The sequence below is a fragment of the Leopardus geoffroyi genome, chromosome D1 (genome assembly GCF_018350155.1).
Source record: "Leopardus geoffroyi isolate Oge1 chromosome D1, O.geoffroyi_Oge1_pat1.0, whole genome shotgun sequence".
Classification (NCBI taxonomy): Eukaryota; Metazoa; Chordata; class Mammalia; order Carnivora; family Felidae; genus Leopardus; species Leopardus geoffroyi.
In genome coordinates this window covers 89,594,800-89,616,842 of record NC_059329.1, presented here as the reverse complement: position 1 = coordinate 89,616,842, position 22,043 = coordinate 89,594,800, and the positions used below count along the sequence as shown (strand labels likewise).

Sequence of the window (22,043 nt, the reverse complement as noted above, 5' to 3'; positions counted from 1 at the left end):
CGCCCGTCCCAGTCCCCACCGCCCCGTGTTTCGCCAGGTGCTAGGACTGAGTGTTGTTTACCAGACCGAACCTGACCGCTTGGGATTTTATGAGGGCCCCCGGAAGGGTTGTGTTTGTTCTTTCAGGCTCAGGGAATTTCAGAGTCAGGCTGGGCAAACAGACACTTTCGATCCACAGCAATACTATACTTTGTCTATTTGCAAAGTCTATTTGCATTCCTGCTTCTCTGGGGCTCAGAATCTCTAGGATGGCAACCTGAATGCCTTTTTTTTTTTTTTTTTTTTTCTGAGAGCTTGCTTGCCTTGGGTTTGGCTGAGATGTCAGGTGAAGCAAGTGAAGAGAGAGGATTTGTCCAGTGAGAGTTCCAACGTGCAGTCATTTTGCTTTATGTTAGGAGACCGCCCAGATCCAGATTGGGATTCAAGAGAAATGAAAGGGACTGTTATTTATTAACCGGTTCTGAAGTGCCAAGAATTGGACCAGATCTTTTTGTGTCATTTTAAAAGCTAGTTTTGGAAGATCCACTGCCGGGGGGCTCCCAATTCTCAGTACTACAACTTACTGGCTTTGTGATCATGAAGAAGTTAATTGATCATTCTGTGTTTCGCTTTTTAAAAACCTACATAAAGTGGAAATAATGGTAATCTCTACCTGCTGGGACTCCTTTGTGGATGAAATGTAAAGGTGCCTGCCTTGTAGAAGTACTCACTACATTTTAACTATTATTATTGGCTCAAATTCTATTTAGTTGCCCATATTTGAAGGAAGTTTTAACCATATTTTTAACGCATTAGGCATTATTGGCTAGACGCTGGTAGTATAAGCACCCCTGCCCCTTAAACCTCTACCCCATATCTAAGTCTCTTCAAGACTAAGAGCTTTTGTTTTGTATGTAGGAGAGGAAAAGGACATTTTGATCTAATCCAGGGAGAGGCTGAGGTATGGTTGAACAGAATGGAAGGGAATGGAATGGTGTTTGTTTTCCGTTGATTCACTTCTATAATTTTCAGCTGGGATTTCCATTTGAGTTTCACAAAATGCCAGGGTATGGGGTGAGGTAAAAATCATTTAAAATCATTTTTAATGTCTTCACATATGTAATGTATGCTTCATTTGTGTGCAGCTTTTGTCCAAGACTTATGTTTTTGAAATCTTTTGGTTTTTTTTTTAACCTCAGAGTAATTGTATAGAATTTTGGTGGGGGGGGGGGATCAGAAGGAAGGTTTGTTTTATTCCAATTTCATACGCATTTCTACTTGCTCCAGTTCATTTCTTTGGAAATCATTTCTGTGCCTGCTTTTGAAACAGGGATTGATGCATCATTCTGAAAAAAAAAAAAAAAAAAAGTCAACAAATGTCAACTCAAATATCAGCAATAGTATACCTAGTGAATAGTGTTTCCTGCTTGCTATTTCCACCACCCCAGGCTTAAAAGAAACAGCAGCCTATACAAACATAATGTTATCGCAGCTAGAAAATATTTTTTTCAGTGAAAACAATTTTTTAATGTCTTAAGAGAACATTTCTGTGTCCAGGGTCTTTGGTGGAGAGGGACATGTGTCTTTTGTTGTCATTATTATTGTTGTTGTTTGTTCTTAACTGTATCTGAGGGAAAGTTAAAAGATCATACTGTGCAGTTCAGTATCTAACATTTCACAATCTTTCTTTGAACTCTCTGCGATAAGAGGATCTTAGAGGCAGAAGTTGATGGAATTGTTAAAAAGGGACTTCATAAAGTTCTGGTAATGAGGTGTGGTTGACTCCATGAGATGGACCTTCTGTCCCCCTCAGCACAGAAATCAGAATGGTCTGATTCCCCAGGAATCTTTGGGAGCATCCAGAGATAAAAACTTTGTTATATTAATGTTTTTGCTTAGAAAATTACCTCAAAAAGTAGCAGCTTAAAACAGTAAACATTTATGATTTCCTACTATTTCTGTGAGCCAGGAATATGGCAGTCGCTTAGCTAGGTGGTCTAACTGACAATCTTTTAAGAGATTTCAGTGAAGATGTTGCCTGGGGCTATAGTCACTTAAAGCCTTGACTAGAAATGTTAAGATTTGCTTCGAAGACAGCTCACTTATTCGGCTGTTGGCAGGAAGCCTTACCACTTTCAATTGGGCTGCTTGAGTGTCCTCATGACATGGCAGTTGAATTCTCCCAAAGCAAGTGATCCGAGAGAGGGCAAGGTAGAAGATGGAATGTCTTTTATGGCTCTAAGCTCAGAAGTCACACATCATCATTTCTGACATAGCCTGTTAGTTACAGAGATCAGCCCTATTCATTGTGGGAAGATACTACACAAGGGCATAAATATCAAGAAGTGGGGATCTTTGGGTCATTTTTGATGCTGGCTACCACGTTCTACCCTCGGACCCCTAATGAGTCATATCTCTCTCAAATGCAATACACATTCACTTCCTCCCAAGGTGCCCAAAAGTCTCGACCCATTACATCATCAGCTCAAAGTCCAGAATTTTATCATTTAAATCAGCTGCAGCTATGGAAGAAGCTTCTAGTGGCTTAAATGCAGCTCCTCTCAAGTATAGTTCCCCTTCATCTGAATAATTATGTTTCTGCACACTGCCAATTTAACGATGGTGGGACAGGCTTAGGATAACTGGTACAGACACTCCAGTTCAAAAAGGAGAAAAGACAGGAGACACAAAGGAGTCACTGGTCCACAGCAATCCTATAATCCAGTTGGACACATGTTAGAAATTCTTTGATTAGAGCTCAGTCCTACTTATGCCAGGGAATGGCTCTCTATGGCTTTTGACTTTACCCTGTGGGCTCTTCATTCCACTTTCTGAGTCATCTTAACTTTTCTGTGAAAATTAGCCCATGTCTGCAGCTAAGTAATTTATCAGTCTGCTTCCTGCGAGTAGAATTTAGGGGGCTGAAAGACCCCTTTTCATTTTGTACTGTCTCTGTCCCCCTAGTCCATGCTGGCAGTATTTCTGTATTTCTCAATACAACTCTTTTAAAATGTTGTGAGTTTCCTATGAATGTAATTGAGGCACCACTCCATTGGACAGAAGCCATACCCATACCCTTCTCTTTGGGATAAGCCCTTCTCTACTCTTGAGAGTCCCCCTGCTAAAACTGCTGAGGCACAACACTCATCAGCTTCTTTGAATCCCTGTTGTTTGTCTGAATGATTCTCTCTGAGTCACTGCTGTAGATCTTTTTGAGGTCTGAACAAAGGGTTCTATAGCCACACTGTCAGATCCATCATTTGATGATGTGCTCCTTAAAGTATCCTAGAGTTTATTTTTGAGCGGAAACCATTTCTTCATTTCAGCATTATTCGTTATCCAGAGAAGATGGGAATTTTCTAGTCTAGCAAGTTCTGGGCTTCTTTTTAGTCCTTCTTTAGATTTCTCTCCTTCTCACATTTTGCTATAATAAGGAAGAAGACATCAGTCAGCACCTTCAACACTCTACCTGGAAATATACTGAGCTAGAACACTCCATTAATTAGACACATTTTGTACTTTCTACATCCCTCCAGATGACAGTGTTGCTAAACTTCCTGCCACTGTGTTACAAGGACCCCTCTCCTCCAGTTTTCAATAACATTTTCCTTATTTCCCCTAAAGCCTTCATCTACAGCCTTCTCAAAGGCCATCAGGATTGTACTCACAGATTCTTCAAGACTTTAAGGGCTTTCGCTGACACTCTCTCCCAAGTCGTTCCAGCTTCCCCCACTGTCCAGTTCCAAAGCCACTCCAACATTTCAGGTTTCTGTTACAGAAGCACCTCACGCATCGTAATAAAATAATGCATTCGTTGTTTACGAGTGTATAATAAATTACCCCAGAACTCTGAATCATCTTAAGGGCTGACTTACTGGCTTTGGTGCTGTCTTCCCATTGTGGTTAGCAACACATGGAAGGCATCTCCAGATGCTACTGCCGGAAGGCAGAAGACACTCCTTGCTACTCCTGTGGAGGACACGGAAGCTTGCATTTGAGACCAACCTGTGTGTGGGGGACTTGTAGAAATAAATGTATTCCTAGAACAGGTGTCTCTTAATTACATGGGTGGTAGCTCTTCAATTATTAGACATTTGAACTCTACACACATGAGGAAACCTATGTGCAGAGAGGTGAAGAAACCTGTTGAAGTTTACCCAGCCCGAAGTTGGCCTAGTTGGGATTCAAACTCCGATCTAACTCCATCTCACCAGACTCACCTGTGGTATAAATAGGTGATAACTGCTTCCCCATAACCTCACCTGTCTTTCCCTTCCACCTGTGACGTCAACTTCTATCCCCTTCACCTGTTCCAAAGAGATGACCTGGGTTTAGTAAGATTCATACCATGGCACATTTCATTTCAGAAACACATCTAGAAGTTGAGAGGGAACAGTGTAGAATTTCTAAGTCCGCTGCTTCGGGTAAGGTTTTTGCACCCCCTCAGCTGGTCCCGTTCTTATATCATTAGACTGTCATTTTAGTGACTGGTTTCATTCCCCCTGCCCCAAGCCCCTGAGATCACCTAAATCTCCTCTCATGCTGTTATCGTATTAGCCAATACCTTATCCTATTAAAGTCAGCGCAGTGAAATATGTTATCCCCTGGCCAATCCCAACCCTACCGAAGTATAAAGAAGAAAGCCTCTATGCCTGAGCCTCTTCTTTTGCTCAGAACTCTATTGAAGATGAATACCAAAATGGTGCATTGGCCCAACACTCTTCCGAATATTTTCATTTCATCCAGTTCTTACCAGTGATTCACTGCTTACTGATACTGGAATGCTCTAAACACCTCTCCCCTTTAAAAAAAAAAAAAAAAAAAGTATGTGTAAGGACAACCCCAGACAAGCTCTGAGCTATTTTAATTACATGCATTTGGTATTTTACTTGCTTAGTAGTGTTAAATAACTCCAAATAATAAACAAATAAAAAACAAATAATAAAACAAATAATAAACAATAAAAATACCTCATTTTCTTTTTTTCTTAAGTTTATTTATTTATTTGGAAAGAAAGCATGAGCAGGGGAGGGACAGCAAGAGGGGAAGTGAATCCCTAGCAGGCTCTGTGCTATCAGATCAGAGCCTGTCGACCTCGTGAACCACAACATCATGACCTGAGCCAAAATCAAGAATTGGACGCTTAACCAACTAAGCCACCCAGATGCCCCCAAATATGAGACCTGATTCTCATAACCACCATGCCCTTCACACTCAGAATTCAAGATTCCATAGGTACATGTTTTGGTTTTCTTCAGAGGCTTTCTACAAAGTCCCTGACAGTGGATGTCCCCGTTTTAACATGTGGAAATTAAATGCCAGGCAAGTTATTTACAAGAACATGCAGTCATAGGGGCGCCTGGGTGGCTCTGGCAGTTGAGCGTCTGACTTCGGCTCAGGTCGTGATCTCGAGGTTCATGAGTTCAGGCCCCGCCTCAGGGCTCTGTGCTGACAGCTCAGAGCTTGGAGCCTGCTTGGGATTCTGTGTCTCCCTCTCTCTCTGCCCCTCCCTCGCAAAATAAATATAAACATTAAAAAAGCTTTTTTAAAGAACATGTGGTCACAAAAAAACAAAGCAATTTCTAAAAAGTGTGCATATGCAATATGCTACTCACAGCAATAAAAGATGAAACTTTAAAAAAAGGAAAAAAAAAGAATATCCAGTCAATTGTGAGTTAATCTCTGACTTCCTGTGTGGTCTTCAAGCCAGCTCCCTAATCCCTGGGTGATGCTAATTCTTTTTTTTTTTTTTTTTTTTTGTCAAAATTATATTTTCAAACTTCTCTCCTTGGAAATGTTTTCGTAGGGGTGGTCTTGGCTTTTATCTGAGTGGGCTGCAGGGAACAAGGGCGAACACTTAATCATCTGTAAGATCAGTACTTGGGGAGTGAGAAAAATCCCCAAATTTGCCTTCCGTTACTCCAGTTGGAAAAGCAGTCACCTATGGACAGGAACTAATTAAAGACTTTGTGTTTCAGCAGTTAGTGCACTACCTTGTAAATCAGAGATTATGAAGGGAAACCTCCCCGAGGCTTGTTCTCTCCATTTATTTATTTATTTTGGAACTCAGGTGCAGATGAGCTAATCATGCTACACAGATCACAATCCACCTTTAATCTGTGCAAGAGAGCTTTCTTATTTCATTTCATTTTGTTTTAACTTTATTTTATTTTCCCTTTCTCCAAACCTCACTTCCATTCCCCCAACTTCTTCTGACAGAAACTCTCTCTGTGTTCAATAAATGTCCTTGAAAATGTATGTATCTTTAAAAAGTATTCTATCGTTTTGTGTATGTGTTAAACTTTACATACACAGGACACTCAAGAATTCTTTGTTTCTTTTTTTTTTTTTTAAGTTTATTTATTTACTTTTGAAAGAGAAAGAGAGCATGAGCACAAGCCAGGGAAGGACAGAAAGAGAGGGAGAAAGAGAGAGGGAGAGAGAGAAGGATCCCAAGCAGGCCCCACAATGTCAGCACAGATCCCTATGCGGGGCTCGAACCCCCGAACCATGAGATCATGGCCTGAGCTGAAATCAGCAGATGCCTACCCAACTGAGCCACCCAGGCGCTCCGTTTCCTTCCTTCCTTCCTTCCTTCCTTCCTTCCTTCCTTCCTTCCTTTCTTTCTTTCTTTCTTTCTTTCTTTCTTTCTTTCTTTCTTTCTTTCTTCCCTTCTCTCTCTCTCTCTCTTTCTTTCTTTCTTTCTTTCTTTCTCTCTTTCTCTCTTTCTCTCTCTCTTTCCCCCCAATGCTGTGATTGTTAAAACCTTGGATATCTACTCTTTGACACTTGGTATTTTCTAAATTTCTAATTTTCTTCTATCTAATGGATATAAAGTGTTAACTCATTGTCATATTATAATTTGCATTTGGGGGGTTGCTAACAAAGACGAATAGCTCTTTTTTGTTATATGATGTCAAATGACAAAACTAAAACAATGTTGTAGTGAATTCGATGTCCTTTATTCAAGGGAAAACATTCCATGGATTGGGTGAGTACATGCCCCATAAGCAGTGGAACACTCTTCCCGAGGGATTTTGGGCAGGAGCAAGTTACTAGAGCATTAGAAGCAGCAAAGCAGAAACAGGGCACGATTGGCTGGTGTTATATATCTGGCCTTATTAAAAAAAAAAAAAAGAAAGAAAGAAAGAAACAAGGAAATAAGTATAGAACCCAGAGTTGACTTGGTGTTTGGAGATTAGCTAACTGGATATATTCCATTTCTGGCCAAGTGAAACATTTACAGGAGCACAAAAGTTTGAGGATGTGGCATCCTGGGCAGGAATGGCTCCATGTTGGGCCTAAATACTTATTTCAACAATGAATAACCTATCTTTAACTTTTGCCTTGTTTCGATTAAGTTATCTGCCATTTTCTTATTTTTTTTGCAGGGTTTTCTTGTACCTTCCAGATGGTATCCCTGGTCAGTTTTAGACGCTGGAAATATCTTCTGATCTGTCACCCATCTACTAACATTGTCTCTAGCCGTGTCCTTTTCAAATAGAGATCTAATGTTTTGATGTAGTCAAATCCATCTTGTTTGAGAAGTCCTGTCTGCTGCGAGATCATACAGCTTCTTCTACCTTTGTTTTCACTTTTCACATCGAGGTCCATCTGGGGACACCTTTGTATACAGTTTGAAGTGCCGATCCAACTGTATTTTATTCTCTAGAGGGAGACAGTTTTCTCAGTATCTGTATTCAATTTCTAAGCCTAACCAGGAATGAAGAAATTTGTATTATGGGAGGTGCCACGATGAAGTGACTAAGAGTAGAGGGTGATGGGCAAGTAACAAGGAGACTTATTGCCCTTAATATGCTCCCTAGAAGTGGTACCTTTCCACAAAAGTTTTAAGGTAATATATTGGCATAGTAGTCCTTGAGACTTTAATGATGAGACATCAGAAGAGTGGAATTGGTTAGAAGAAGGGGCTCCGGTTGGGAAAGACAGATTAAACCAGAAGGGACCTAGGGTCAAAAGTGGGAAAAGCCGTCTTGAAAACTCTTGAGGTAGCCTCTTCTGATGAGGGTGAAATGTGGAGTAAAGACAGGTAGTTTTAGAGTGGGCCATTTGTTCATTCACTCATTTATTCATTCACTAAGGTGTTTTTTTTTTTTTAAGTTTATTTATTTTTGAGAGACAGCATGCATGTAAGCAGGGGAGGGCAGAGAGTGAGGGAGAGACAATCCCAAGCAGAGATCAGTCAGCACAGAGCCCAACACAGAGCTCAAACTCACGAACCGTGAGATCATGACCTGAGCCGAAATCAGGAATCTTACGCTTAACCAACTGAGCCACCCAGGTGCCCCCCCCCCACCCCACCCCCCCGCCGCCCCTGAATCCTTCACTAGGTTTTGACTGCCTTCCCTGAGCCGGGTACTCTTCCAGCCTCTGAGGATGCAACCACAAAACGAGACTGACAGGATTACTGCTGCCAGTGCACTTGTATTTCTGTCATTATTTGACATTCTTACATTTCTGGGCCCCTCTCTACATTACCACCCACATAATTCTTCCAAAATGCCGATTTCATTAAGATACACTGATCTTACGAACTCTTATCAGATTTCCATTGCCTGCTGCAGACTTGGCATGTAACCCAAGGTCATCCGTGATTTGACCACTTGCCTAACTCTCCCTCTTCACCTCTTGCTGAGCTCCACGGGCTGGTCTCCAGTAGAACAAACCGTCGCATACACTAACCTCAGGTGACCCCAATGTAAGGCGATTCCCCCATCTTGTCATGGCAAGAGCACCCCAAAAAAAGCTCTAATGGCCCGCTTGAATGTACAAATGTTTGGGGATATCGCTGAAAAGCCTAAATAGCTACCAGTAATATTTAACATATTCACTTAAACAACCAGGAGATAACCTGATAAAATGAAAGACTTTGGAAGAAATCAAATATAAGATGGCCCCTTTCCAAAAAATACCTGGGAGGAGCATCTTGCCTTACAATTTGGCCATGAGGAGTGATTGCTTTCTATGGTTCCCTAAACCACGCCGTGCCTTTCCAAACCACCACGTCTTTGCCAATATTCCCTCTTCCCATAATGCACTGCCTGAGCTCTTTCCCCCAGCTGCTACCTACCAGTGGGCCCCGTAGCACCATTGTTACGGTGCTTCACACATCAAAAAGCTGTCACATGGCTCCCACACACACCGTGGACTCCTGCAGGTCAGGGGCTGCGTCTTTTGACCCTGGTGTCCTCGGCATCCTTCATAACGTCTAGTATCCAGTTCTCTTCCACGAGACCCGATGGGGTGGGCTGACAGTGAACCATGATTGAGGGGTTCACCGTGCGATGTATTATCCAAACCGGACACCCGGAGAGTGCAAACGAGCACTATTGACGATCCTGCCAGGACACGAGGAACGGACCCAAACTGACGTGGGTACACTGGGTGGTGCAGTCATCCTAATAAGGTGACGAGGGCAGGCAGCCTTAGGTTTCTCAGCCCACGATCATCGGCCAATATTTTTACCTTTCACCCGTCCAGCTTCCTTCCTGCGTATCCCCTCTTTTCCATTGCTCTTTCCTGCCTTACTTTCTCTGTCCTTGCTCAGCAAGACTCAGACAAACTTGCTAAACCACAACACTACAATTTTCATCCTTCCCTTCACGAGGTAATTTAAGGGCGAGAAGAGTACACAGAATCCTGACGTCGTGCGTATGGCGCGTAGGGGGCAGGGCAGCAAACGCCATGATTATAGCTCTTGGGAGGGATCAAAACTCAAGACTTTTTTTTTTTTTTTTTAATTTTTTTTTTCAACGTTTATTTATTTTTTTGGGGACAGAGAGAGACAGAGCATGAACAGGGGAGGGGCAGAGAGAGAGGGAGACACAGAATCGGAAACAGGCTCCAGGCTCTGAGCCATCAGCCCAGAGCCCGACGCGGGGCTCGAACTCACGGACCGCGAGATCGTGACCTGGCTGAAGTCGGACGCTTAACCGACTGCGCCACCCAGGCGCCCCCTTTTTTTTTTTTTTTTAATTTCTCACCTTAAAAGGGGTCTTTTAAGCAAGCCCAGTAAGCAAATGCCCAGTAAGTAGAAACTCTTAGAAGGAAGGAAACATATGTGCACTGTCTTCGTCCTGAAGCCCATCATGACCTGGAGGCACAGTTAAGACATGAAATGCAGAGTCAGGCCGAAGGGCGTCACTGCATCATGCAAGAAAGAGAATCTTGGTAGGTTGGGAAAACGCCTTTGTGGGTCCGTGCAAGCCGTGTTCCAGGACAGTGATAAGAGCAACACTTCAGAACCTGCTAGATCTAGATTTGAATCCTGATTGCACCTCCTGCCTAGCTGAGTGACTGTGAGCAAGTTTTATTTATTTATTTTTTATCTTCTTTAAGCTTAGTTATCTTTAAGCTTTGTTATCTTATTTTTTTTAAATGGAGGGTTACATCAGACCTACTTTGTGGGCTCACGTGTGAAGATTAAGTGAGATAATGCATTTAGCACTGTGCCAAGCATATAATAAACACTGGCTCAGTGCAAGCCGTTACATTATATGCACATCAGCAAGAGTTGCAAATGCACTCGTTTTGTCTGTAGGAAAACAGTTATGCCGGGTTTAATGATCAGTGACCTGAGAAAGCAGAAATCCAGGTGCCTACCATGTGTCTGCCACCATGGAGCTAGGAGGCTCTTAGCTAGTTATTTCACTTCGTTGGTTGTTTAGTCTCCTCTGCGAAATGTGTGAACGGGAAATGGTTCCTGTTTCAATTACCCATTGCTATGCCACACACCACCCCGAAACGTGTTTGGCTTAAGCCAATAATGATTCAATCATTCTCAGGATCTCGTGAATTGCCTGGGCTCGGTTGGGCGGTTCTTCTGCTTTGTATGGCGTAGGCTGTGGTCGTTCAGGCAGCTGCTTGCAGCTGGGTGCCCACCTGGAGCTGGAACATCCAGAATGGTGTCACCCACATAGTTGGCAGCTGTGTTTGTCGGCTTCGGTTCTCCGTCATCCTCCGGGGCCATTCTCTTTCTCCACGGCCCTCCAGCCAGATAACTGAGACTCAGGACGTGGCAGCAGGCTTCCAAGAAGGCAAAAACGGACGCTTCAAAGGGTCTTCGGGTCTGGGTCACGTGTCACACAGTGTTATTTGTGAAATATTTGTCAAAGCAAGTCGGAGGGCAGCCAAGATTCATGGGGGAAGGAAGAGACTCCTCCTGAAGACTTTCAAAGTCACATTATGAAAAAACATGCAGGGTGGTACCGATTACTGTGACTCCTTTTCCAAGCAATCGCCATAATCCCTATGGTACATGTTGGCTCTGACCCTCCGTATTTAAACCTAAAGTTTCAGGGCAATCCCACTTCTTGATTTGGTTTATGGACTCCATGAATTCCCCAGGGAGCATCTAGGGGGCGCCAGGATTTGAAACCTTCTCCGCTCTCAATTTAGCCCAAATAGAAATCCATTGTTTTTGTCAACCAGTATCCTCTCTGCTTCATTCTGGTGACCAAAATCCAGGGACCTGGTGCAGACACAGCTGGTTAACCAAAATGTCACCCCCCCATTCTTCCTGATCCCCCCCCTCCATTTTTCCAGTTACTCACATGTTAGTATCCTCAGATATGAGGCATGAACCTTCCAAAAGCTAGACATGTGACCCAGCACCGGCCAATGAGACATCAAGGCAAATCTCATGGGTGAACTTCCAGAAAAGATTCTCCTTCCCAAACAGAAGTAAAAGACTTGTAGGGAGAAAGCTCTGTCTCTTCTTTACTGATTTATGATCTCGTTGTGTGAAACTGGCTGTGAAAGCCACTTTGCGATCATGAGGGGTAACTCTAAAGGACCACAGAGAAGTGCCTAGACCCCTGACATGATATTAAATTCTGGATTTATCCAATCCTGAACTGCCTACCACTGAACTTCCTGTTACATGAGATAATAAATGAGTCTGTTACCTATGCTCAAAAGTATCCCTCCCCCACCCCTCTGAGTGTATATGTTTCTAGTGACGTTGACTCCACTCCTAACTCCAGGAAGAACACATAACCCATTACTAAGCAACTAGCACATGCCTTCACGGGACCAAGTAGTTACTTCACAGATGGACCAGGGACTCCGGCAGAGCCAATGAGGGACAATGCAATTTATCTGGGGACCTTTGGAAAAAGGACTTTTTATTCCTGCTGCACCTAAAGGCTGATAGGATATAGCAGCTAGAGCCACTGTGACTGTTCTACCATCCCATGGACTTGAAGACTCAATGAGGAAGGCAGACTCAAGAAAAAAAAAGAAAGAAAACAGATTCTCGACAAGATCACGGAAGTTCTGCGTCCAGCCATGCCTGAAGCCCTCATCTTGCATTTTTTTCCAATTTATTTGACCCTCCCTTTTTAGAATAAGCTGTCCTGGTGGGCTTTTCTGTCATTTGCAAGGAAAAGACTCCTAACTGAGGAAGTGTGGCTATTCATTAAGAAACCACCCACCGAGTCTCCACTTGGATTTTAGGGTGTTGGCTGCAACTTTTATCTTGAACCTCTGTTCCTCAGCCAAGTTCGTCTACTCCTATAGATATTCTTGCCACCACCTGTAATTCTAGGGTCTAGTCATTAAGAGTAAGGCCTTGAGACTTGGCTTGGCCTTGGGTTCAAATCCCAGCTCTGCTACTAATTGGATCTGTGACCTCGGGCAGGTCATTTAAGTCCCATTAAGTTCTTTAGCTTTGGCATGTTTAAAATTAGGATAATAATGGTGCCTGCCCCCTCCCAGGGTTATTGTGAAGATAAAAGTAGGGAATGCATGCAAAATGTTTAGTTAGCATAGTGTGTGGCATATATGAGGCTCTCACAAAAGTTTGCTATTTTCAATGAAAACATTATCTAAGGTGACAGGCAGAGTAATGATCCCTACAAAGATGCCTCTCTCTCAATCCTCAGAACCTGTGAATATGTGGTTTCACTGAAAAGGGGAATTAAGACTGCAGATGGAATTAAGGTTGGTAATCAGCCGACCTTATAATAAGAAGATAATCCCGGATTATCCAAGTGGGTCTAATGTAATCACAAGGGTTCTTAAAAATGGACAAGGGGGGCAGAGGAGGTAACCAGAGTGATGTGTTGTAAGAAGGTCTCGATCTGCTGTTTCTAGCTGTGAAGATGGAGAAAAGGGGCCACCGGCCAAGGAATGTGGGCAGCCTCCACGAGCTGCCAAAGACAAGGAAGCAAATTCTCCGCTAGAGCCTGCAGAAAGGAGTGTAACCATGTTGACCACTGGACTTCAGCCCAGTGGGACCTGCCACTGAGCCCCTCCTCTACATCCTTCTGTGACTGCTACCACGGACTCAGTGATCAACAAGAAAGTCATAGCCCTACCTGCATGGAGCTTCCGAAGTATGTATTCTGTGGCACCAGGGTCTTTTGAAATCCTATTTGGTAACAAGCATGGGAGTTGCCAATGAGAACAAGAAGGTGTAAGTCCAGGCAGCTATGGGGCCGAGATGTGGCAGAGAAACCCATAAAGAGGGAAAGTAGTGGGTGAATATGGGTCGTTAACTGGAGCAAAAGCTGAGGCAGCAGATGTTTGCGACTCCACCTAAGACGGCGGTCTTGGGGTAGAACCTGAGTCGGGTTCCTCCATGCAGGGACATCAGGGAGGAGAGAAATGGCCGTTTTGATAACAAGGGGCTGTGCGAAGGGGACAGCAGGCATGAAAATCACACCCTCTATGTACGTTCAACCCTTGCCACAACCTTTCAAGAGATGTTATTAGGCCCCTCTCCTGGAGAAGAAAATCAAGGCTCACGGAAATGAGGTAGTTGACCATATTTACACAATAAGCAAATGGTGAAATGGAATTTTAAAAAATTATTACAATTTTTCCTAACGAAGAACCACAAATTCTCCCCGTTTTCATCCAATGTCGACTTAGTTGTTTCAATGTTCTTCATACACTGTCCATCTCACGTTGTAAATTATTTGGGGGACCAAACTGTCTGGGCTTATTGGCTCAGGACAGTACACCAGGAAGCGTTATGCTTAAAACCATATTTCATCAATCCTTAGATGCCATCGGTTGAAATACGCACTAATTCTTCCGTACAGCACGAGGAAAGAAAACATGGTGAGGACCGTAAGACCTCGCAATTTGAGAGGTGTCAAACATGGAAAAAATATGCATCTTGGAGTCCGTAAAATACAGTAAAAAAAAAATTTTTTTAAGGGTGTTGAAAGTGTCAAATCCCCTTTTGCCAATCTACTCCCAGCCTTACCATGATTTAGTTTCTTTTTTAAATTTTTTTTTTTTCAACGTTTATTCATTTTTGGGACAGAGAGAGACAGAGCATGAACGGGGGAGGGGCAGAGAGAGAGGGAGACACAGAATCGGAAGCAGGCTCCAGGCTCTGAGCCATCAGCCCAGAGCCTGATGCGGGGCTCGAACTCACAGACCGCGAGATCGTGACCTGGCTGAAGTCGGACGCCTAACCGACTGCGCCACCCAGGCGCCCCGATTACCATGATTTAGTTTTAACTCAAAATGTTTTTTTATTGAAATATAATTCACATAGACTGTTATAGTTTCTGGTGTCGAATATGATTCAACAATTCTATATATCACTCGGTGCTCATCACAATGAGTGTACTCTTAATCCTTTTTATCTATTTCACCCGTCCCCTCACCCACTTCCCCTTTGGCAACCACAAGCGTGTTCTCTGTATTTAAGAGTGATTTGTCTCTTTTTACCTTTGCTTCTTCATTTTGTTTCTTAAATTCCACATATGAATGAAACCACATGGTATTTGCATTAAAATGTCTCAAGTAAGTTCCCTTTGAGCAATTCTATTGGAAATTTTTTCATTGTTCAAAATATAGTACTGTTAAGGAGACACCTGGGTGGCTCAGTTAAGTATCTGACTTCAGTTCAGGTCATGATCTCATGGTTCATGAACCAGCCCCGCATTGGGCTCTCTGCTGTCAGGACAGAGACTGCTTCGGATCCTCTGTTCCCGTCTCTTTGCCCCTCTCCTGCTTGTACTCTCTCTCAAAAATAAATAAACATTTTTAAAAATTGAAAAAATACAGTACTGTTAAGGATTATCTCCATAAACATTAATAATGAAATATACACCTTCTTGTGTGCGGGACGTTGTGCTAGGTACAATGAATGTACTATCCATCTTGATTTCTCGTGATCATTTTATGAATAATTAGGCTTTTACTATTGCCATTTGCACATGAGACAATTGAGGCTCACAGAAGTTCAGTTCCTTGTGCAAGGCCACCCAGCATGTAAATGGCAGAGACAAGACTTGAGTCTCTGCCTGGGACTTCAGTGCCTGTGCCCATAACCACTGTTTTTCATATAAGCAACAACGGGGTGGGGCTGGGAGCATCTATTTTCCTTTATAAAAAATTCTGCAAACATAACCCTTTGCGTCGTATAATTAATGTCTGCTCTCCCTCAGTCTCCCTGAGCCAGTTATCCCTCCAATAAGTGTTTTTCCTCCCAGTACTCATTCGTTCTTATTCTCTTACGGATCAGTCTCCAGAATTTCAATCATTCTTGGCTCACTTCTCTGACAACCGTACCAAAGACATGTGCTGGAATTGCAGTCACAACAGTGCCCTGAAAAACGTAAAAAAAAAAAAAAAAAAATCAACAACCAACTTTTATAGTTCATCTGATCCGCACAGGAAATTAGAAAACACCCCATACTTAACTGGAAAAATACTTGAAATGAAATGAAAAGTGAGGTTTACTGTTACTTAGATTTTGATTAAAAAATGTTTATCCCTTATCTAAGGCTCAGGGACACTGGAAATGAAGGCGCTGAAGGCTCGCTTTATAGAACTTTAATGATCTTCTCTTATTATGTTATATTACTGTTTCCTAAGCCTGTGGTCAAATACAATAGCTTTATTAAAGCTGTGATTCAGTTAGAAAGGGGAATGAATTTTTCTGCCACCAGAGCACTGGTTGGAGGTGAGAGAAGGTGCTGGCACTGGTGGAAGAAAGCGCTTCCCCACGGGGGGGGGGGGGGGGGGGGGTTAGGGGGGGAGGGGGATGGGGGTGGATTTGGGAATGGATTCTTCTTCCTAGGAGCCAAGCTTTCCTGAGTTCACTGTGAAACAGCCCCGGGGTATTAGCTTCTGGTCCCTGGGAGAAGGAAAACAACCCAAAGCCGAGAGGCGTTGCAATTTGAATGCAGGATAAAGCTGCCAATGTTCCGTCTCAAGTTCTCATTCAGGAGGCGTTGATATAGTGATAAACACTCACATTTGTGGAGCATTTGCTTGGGGCCAGGCACTGCTCTAAGCACCATGCGAGTGTTACATCATTTAATCCCCTCAACAACCCTATCAGGTGGATACTATTATCCCTTGCATTTTACAGGGGAGGAAAGTGAGGCAGAGAAGAGAGTTAACACAAGTTCACACAATAAGTGGTGGAGCCAGGATTTGAACCGACATTTCTATTCGACTCCAGAGCCCATACGTGTGCTTGGCCGTGACACTGCACCGCTAACTCCCCACCTGCTTTTGCCAGCAGGCCTGGCACCCTGGAAGCTACTAAGGAGTGGGGGCGGGGCAGCCTCTGAGACACCCAGTAACCTCAATGCAGCCTGAGAAAAGAGGGACTTGGAAGGAAATTGTCGTGGCCTCCTAACCCAAGCAGGACCGGCTCCCTTTGAAGGGAGAGAAACGAAGCAATTTCAAAGAGTCGGGGCGGGGGGGGGGGCGGTTAGAGGTCAGGGCTAAGCCACCGTAGCTAAGTGATGTAGCAATGCAAGCCTGTCATTGCTAAAGTGACAAAATAGAATATCAGGACACATTCAAAACAACCTCACATAATTATTATGGAAATTAACTGTTGCTATTTCTGAGACATTTTTGCCATCCATGTGAGGGACATAGGACATCATAAACAATTACTGAGGGGACAGAGGATGAGGAATTGAGACTTGGGGCAGTCATCTGACCTCGGCCAAGTTACCTAACCTCTCTGAGCCTCGGCTCCCTCATTTGTAAATGGAGATAGTAGCAGCATCTACCTCCTAGCATCCTCTAAGGCTTAAATGATGGTAATGTAGGCAAAGTGCGTGGCCTCATGCAGAGTGCACAGAAAGTGCCCAATATATGAATATTTGAATTCCTTCTGCTCCTCGGTCAATCCTACCTGCTATGAAACCGAGTCCCATCTGTTTTGAGGGAAATACCTTATTTATGCATGAAGGGAGGGGGGTCTGAATACCAGCAAATATTTACTGAGTGTCCTCTATGCCCAGGGAGGGTGTTGGATGCCAGAAATATAGCAAGACTCTCTTTGGCACTGGGTGTTTACAAAAAACCAAGAGGCATTTTCTGATTCTGAGAATAGTTTGGGCCTCCTGCTCCGTATTCCTATTATGCCCTATCCTGCCTCTTTCCTACTTACGATTGGCAATGCCTGACTCCCACCAGACTATAAGCCTCCCTGAGGAAGTGACTAATTAATGCCTCAAGGGTGCATGTCAGGTGGCTGAGGGGGAGGCCACTCGGGGTAAGAGGCCCCCAGATAAGGGGAAGAGCTAGTGTGAAGTCTCAGAGTCAGTACAGAATGAGGCATGTCAAACCACTGAAAACCAAAATGATCCAGTCTGGCTGGAGCTCAGAGAGCAAGATATGATTGGTGTTAGGTGAGTGAGGTCACAGAAAGAGCCGGAGGTGGGATTATAGAGGTTTTACAGCTCAGTTGTGGAAGCCAGCTCCTCAGGCGAGCCCCAGAGATTAGTAGCAGCTTCATAGCACTGTTCGAAGTCTAGACATTAGGCCCCAGAATGGTAGAATCGTGTGTGTGTATGTGTGTGTATGTTTCTATTCTTCTAGGAAAGGTAAACAGGAAAACAAAGGCCACTCAATATACTCCACGATGGAAGGTTATGGTTCAGGGAATCAAAGTTTTACAAAACTGAGCTGAGGGTGGGAGGGATGGTGGAACAAAGGTCAGAAAAGCAACTGCTGGGATTTAGGACACACTCCCCCCAAATATGGCACCTTGGGGGGCGCCTGGGTGGCGCAGTCGGTTAAGCGTCCGACTTCAGCCAGGTCATGATCTCGTGGTCCGTGAGTTCGAGCCCCGTGTCGGACTCTGTGCTGACAGCTCAGAGCCTGGAGCCTGTTTCCGATTCTGTGTCTCCCTCTCTCTCTGCCCCTCCCCCGTTCATGCTCTGTCTCTCTCTGTCCCAAAAATGAATAAACGTTGAAAAAAAAAATAAAAAAAAAAATATGGCACCTTGGCATAGCGAACTGAAAGAATTTGAGAAAACAGCAAAACAGGAACCTCATGCAACCGCCCCGTTTCTTCCCTCGAACAGATTGGGAAACTCCAGGGGCACCTGGGTGGCTCAGCTGGTTAAGCTTCTGACTTTGGCTTGGGTCATGATCTTCTGGTTTATGAGTTTGAGCCCCGCGTTGGGCTCTGTGCTGACAGCTCAGAGCCCGAGCCTGCTTCGGATTCTGTGTCTCCCTCTCTCTCTGCCCCACCCCTGCGTGTGTTCTGTCTCTCAAAAACGAATAGACGTTAAACAAAAAATTTAAAAAAGATTGTGAAACTCCCGTGTGACAAGTGCCCTCCCTATCTGTACCAGGAGGAAGGAAGACGTTTTTATCCCCAGAGATGGGGAATCGGGGGCTGAGAAGTCTCCACAGCAGAATAACCTTGTTAAACTTATCCTCATCTTCCTAGTGACTTCCTCGCCTTGTACTTCTGCTAGCCCAAACCCCTCTGTCTTGTCGATTCTTCACAAATGTACTATTTCTTTGTCTTCTCTGAGGCCTTGTTCTCTTGTGACGTCTCCCATGTGCATGTAAAAATTCAATACAATTTGTACGCTTTTCTTCTGTTAATCATTGTCAATTGAATTTTCAGACCCAGCCAGGCACCTTAAGAGGGTCCAGGAAAACTTTTTCCTCCCCTGCGTAGCCTCTGACCCTCAGGTCCGGCTGCCCCAGACTCGGGGATTCTCGAAGGTCTGCCCGCCCATGAGTCTGCTTGCAACTACCTTAGGAGAAAAATGGCTTCTCCACTCCTGCCTTCCAAATACCTCCTTAGGGGCTTCTCAGTGGCAGACCTGAACCTGAAAACGTGCAGGGGAAGGGGCGGGAAATCTAGTGCCAGCTCCTAGAGAAGCAGAGAGGGCATTGGCAAACCATCTCACTGTTCAAGAGACGTACTGTGCCACAGCAGATCTAAGACACGCTGCTATTTTATGTACGACAAGAAAAGAAAAACCCTGCCAGTAACACCGACACAATGCTTTCCTGCCATCACCAGTGAGGCACATGCCCATTTCAAAGATGTAAAAATGTGTGTGCGCGCAGTGGAGAAGCGCCTCTTATAACTGATTTGATTTTATTTAAAAAAAATTTCAGTTTATGTATTTATTTTGAGAGAGAGACAGAAACAGCATAGTGGGGGAAGGGCAAGAGAGAGAGAATCCCAAGCAGGCTCCGTGCTGCCAGCACAGAACCCAACACGGGACTTGAACTCAAGAAACTGCAAGATCATGATCTGAGCTGAAATCAAGAGTCAGAGGCTTAAGCGACTGAGCCACCCACGCGCCTCATCTTACGATGGATTTTAAACAGAAGAAAAAGTTAATAACCACTGGCCGTTGTGAATGCTTATGTTCCAAAGGAATATGCACTTTAGGGAAACTGAGGCAATGCTACAGCCTGCCTCACTGTCTGGACCGATGAACCTCTGGGTGGGAGCAGAAGGGCTTGCCTCCCTGCAGCCCTGAACCGACCGCCTTGAATGGTCTCCCAGGCTTCCCTAAAGTGGCCGTGAGGAAACTGCAGATTCACATTGAACCAGGAGAACTAATTGCCCTTGCTTGCCTCAAGGCCAACCTCAAGGGTTTTTCCTTTCTCAGCTTTTTATTTTTTGTGAAATAATATCTCACAGACCAAAAAGGGCGCAACACCGACAGCTAGCCAAGAAATGCAACATTGCTGGAACCCCCCAGAAAGTGCTCTGTGTACCCTGTCCTTCCTTTTCCCCTGAAGGCAGTCTCTGTCCTGACGGCTCTCCCCAGGGATCAGTGTTGCCTGCTTTGTAGGTTGTGTCTAAATAGAAATCACCCCGCACCCAGCAGGTCCTCCGTGGGTCTGGCCTCTCTCCCCCAGCGTCGGCTGTGAGATAGCATCCCTGTGATGTGCAGTTGTGGTTCGTTCATCGCGTTGATGTTTAGTTGTCCGTTGTAATGGTGGGCATGTGGGCGGTTTCCCGTGTGGGGCTATCGTCGTGAGTGCCGCTGTCAAGATTCTAGCGCTTGGCTCTTGTGCAGGTATGTATTAGATACTACCCAGGAGTGGAGCTGAAGGCCCATCGGGCCTTAGCAGACGCTACCCGGCTTTAAGTGTTGCGTGCAGACTCCGCTAACCTTGCTGTCATGCCTCAGGAATCACGACAGGACCGCTCGGGAACTTTTTCAGACAAGCTTCCAGCCAGGGACTCGAACCTTGGAATCACGGAGAAGAAAACGCCTTTGTTGACGGCAGATGAGGAAAGAAGGGAGCAGGCGCATCCTCTGTAGGCGGGAGACAAAGTTTGAGGCTTGGCGAATACACCAGCCTACAGCTGCAGCTGAAGAATTTCCCATTTTGGAAGTGGCTTTGGGGAGGGTCAGTTCTTCCTTCGCCTTGCTCCGCACCTTGTCACCTGCGCAGATGCAAAGCTCCTGGCTTCAGGAACCTCCATATGCATCCTTGGGTTGTGCAGCCATGGCAACGCGTGCTTTACATACCATCTTATTTCCAACAATGGGAAATTAAACGTTTGATGTGAAGCAATGTCAGGTTTCGGGTTGGAGGGTGGGGGAGGGGGCTAAGACTGTGTCTCCAAGTGGCAACTCGTCAGACGGAATGCCTAATACAATGCACTTAAGGAAAGGTGTTGATACAAAGACTCCTTTCTCTGTGGCATGCAGGAAAAATATTTCTCACTGCCGGTTTCCCTCTGCCTGTCCTGCCCTTGCATGCTGATGGCATCTCAGAACGTAAACTGTTACACACACACACACACACACACACACACACACACACACTTATGCAGTCAAGCAGCAATTCTTGGGATGAAGCAGAAAAATGGAAAAGAAAGCTACCTATGTTTCAGAATGTGGCACCTTCTGGCGGCTTGCTGGCCAGAGCGGGCTAGTGGTAGTAGGTGCTCAACTAAATATGCGGTTACCAGGTCACCGAATGAATGCGAAGCTTTTCAGCAACAGGGTGACATTGGAAATCGCGTTTCATTTTGTACACCAGTTTCCTTATTATGACTCTTAATGACTTAATTCTGTGATTATCTTTATGCCCTAATAAAAGCGCTTTGAACAATTAGGGGCCGTCTCTCTGAAGTTGTATTTTAAATTAATTAGGCTGTGGATTTAACAGCTTCCACTGTCTGTTAATGCCAACATGCTTGAGAGCAGGAGGCGGGGCGGTGCAGTCTTGTTGATAGTGACAAGGCTGCCTATCCCTGGGGTTTTGTTTTCTTTTCCTTTACTTTTTGTTTCTTGCCCCCACTTCCCCATCAACATCAAAAGAGAAGGGGTGACAGGCGGGTGGAACTGGCAGGACAGGAAATCAGCTTCCAGAGTGAAAAGCAAACTCCTTTCATGTTGAAATCACGGGGCAGGTGCGTAGAGTTTCAGGCACAGGGCCGTACTGGCCCCATAGACTGGAAGTCCTCCTCTTCTCTCCCTGGCATTGGGTTCAGGGGTAGAAGTTCTCAGCTCCTTGCCGCTTGCAGAGAATGTCACGTTAAGAGGCAGGTTTTTGTTTTTCTAATAAACATGCATAAACACACAGGCACCCACAAATGTGTGAGTGCCTCATATTTAGAATCAAGTCTGGCAGGTGGAAATGAGCCCTTTTGACAAAAATCTCTATTTATTGTATTATTTCACCAACAAAGGCTCAAACGCTAACTAGCTTTGTGAATAATTTGTGGATGGGAATGCGATCATTTTTCTAAGTCAGCCGGTGGGCTCAGTTCATTGCACTCCCCACCTAAAAATAAATTCTCTGGCTGACTGTGAACATACCGATACTGCAAG

General features: G+C 44.5%; 1 long non-coding RNA gene across 1 annotated transcript; it reads right to left on the bottom strand.

Annotated features, from left to right (window-relative positions):
- Positions 1-940: 940 nt before the first annotated feature.
- On the bottom strand, positions 941-20,282 carry LOC123601594. The gene is made up of 5 exons (XR_006714182.1): positions 20,075-20,282; positions 15,481-15,571; positions 3,855-4,780; positions 3,648-3,763; positions 941-1,325 (listed from the first exon to the last, which is right to left on the bottom strand). It is a non-coding gene; the product is annotated as an uncharacterized LOC123601594 (long non-coding RNA).
- Positions 20,283-22,043: the final 1,761 nt, after the last annotated feature.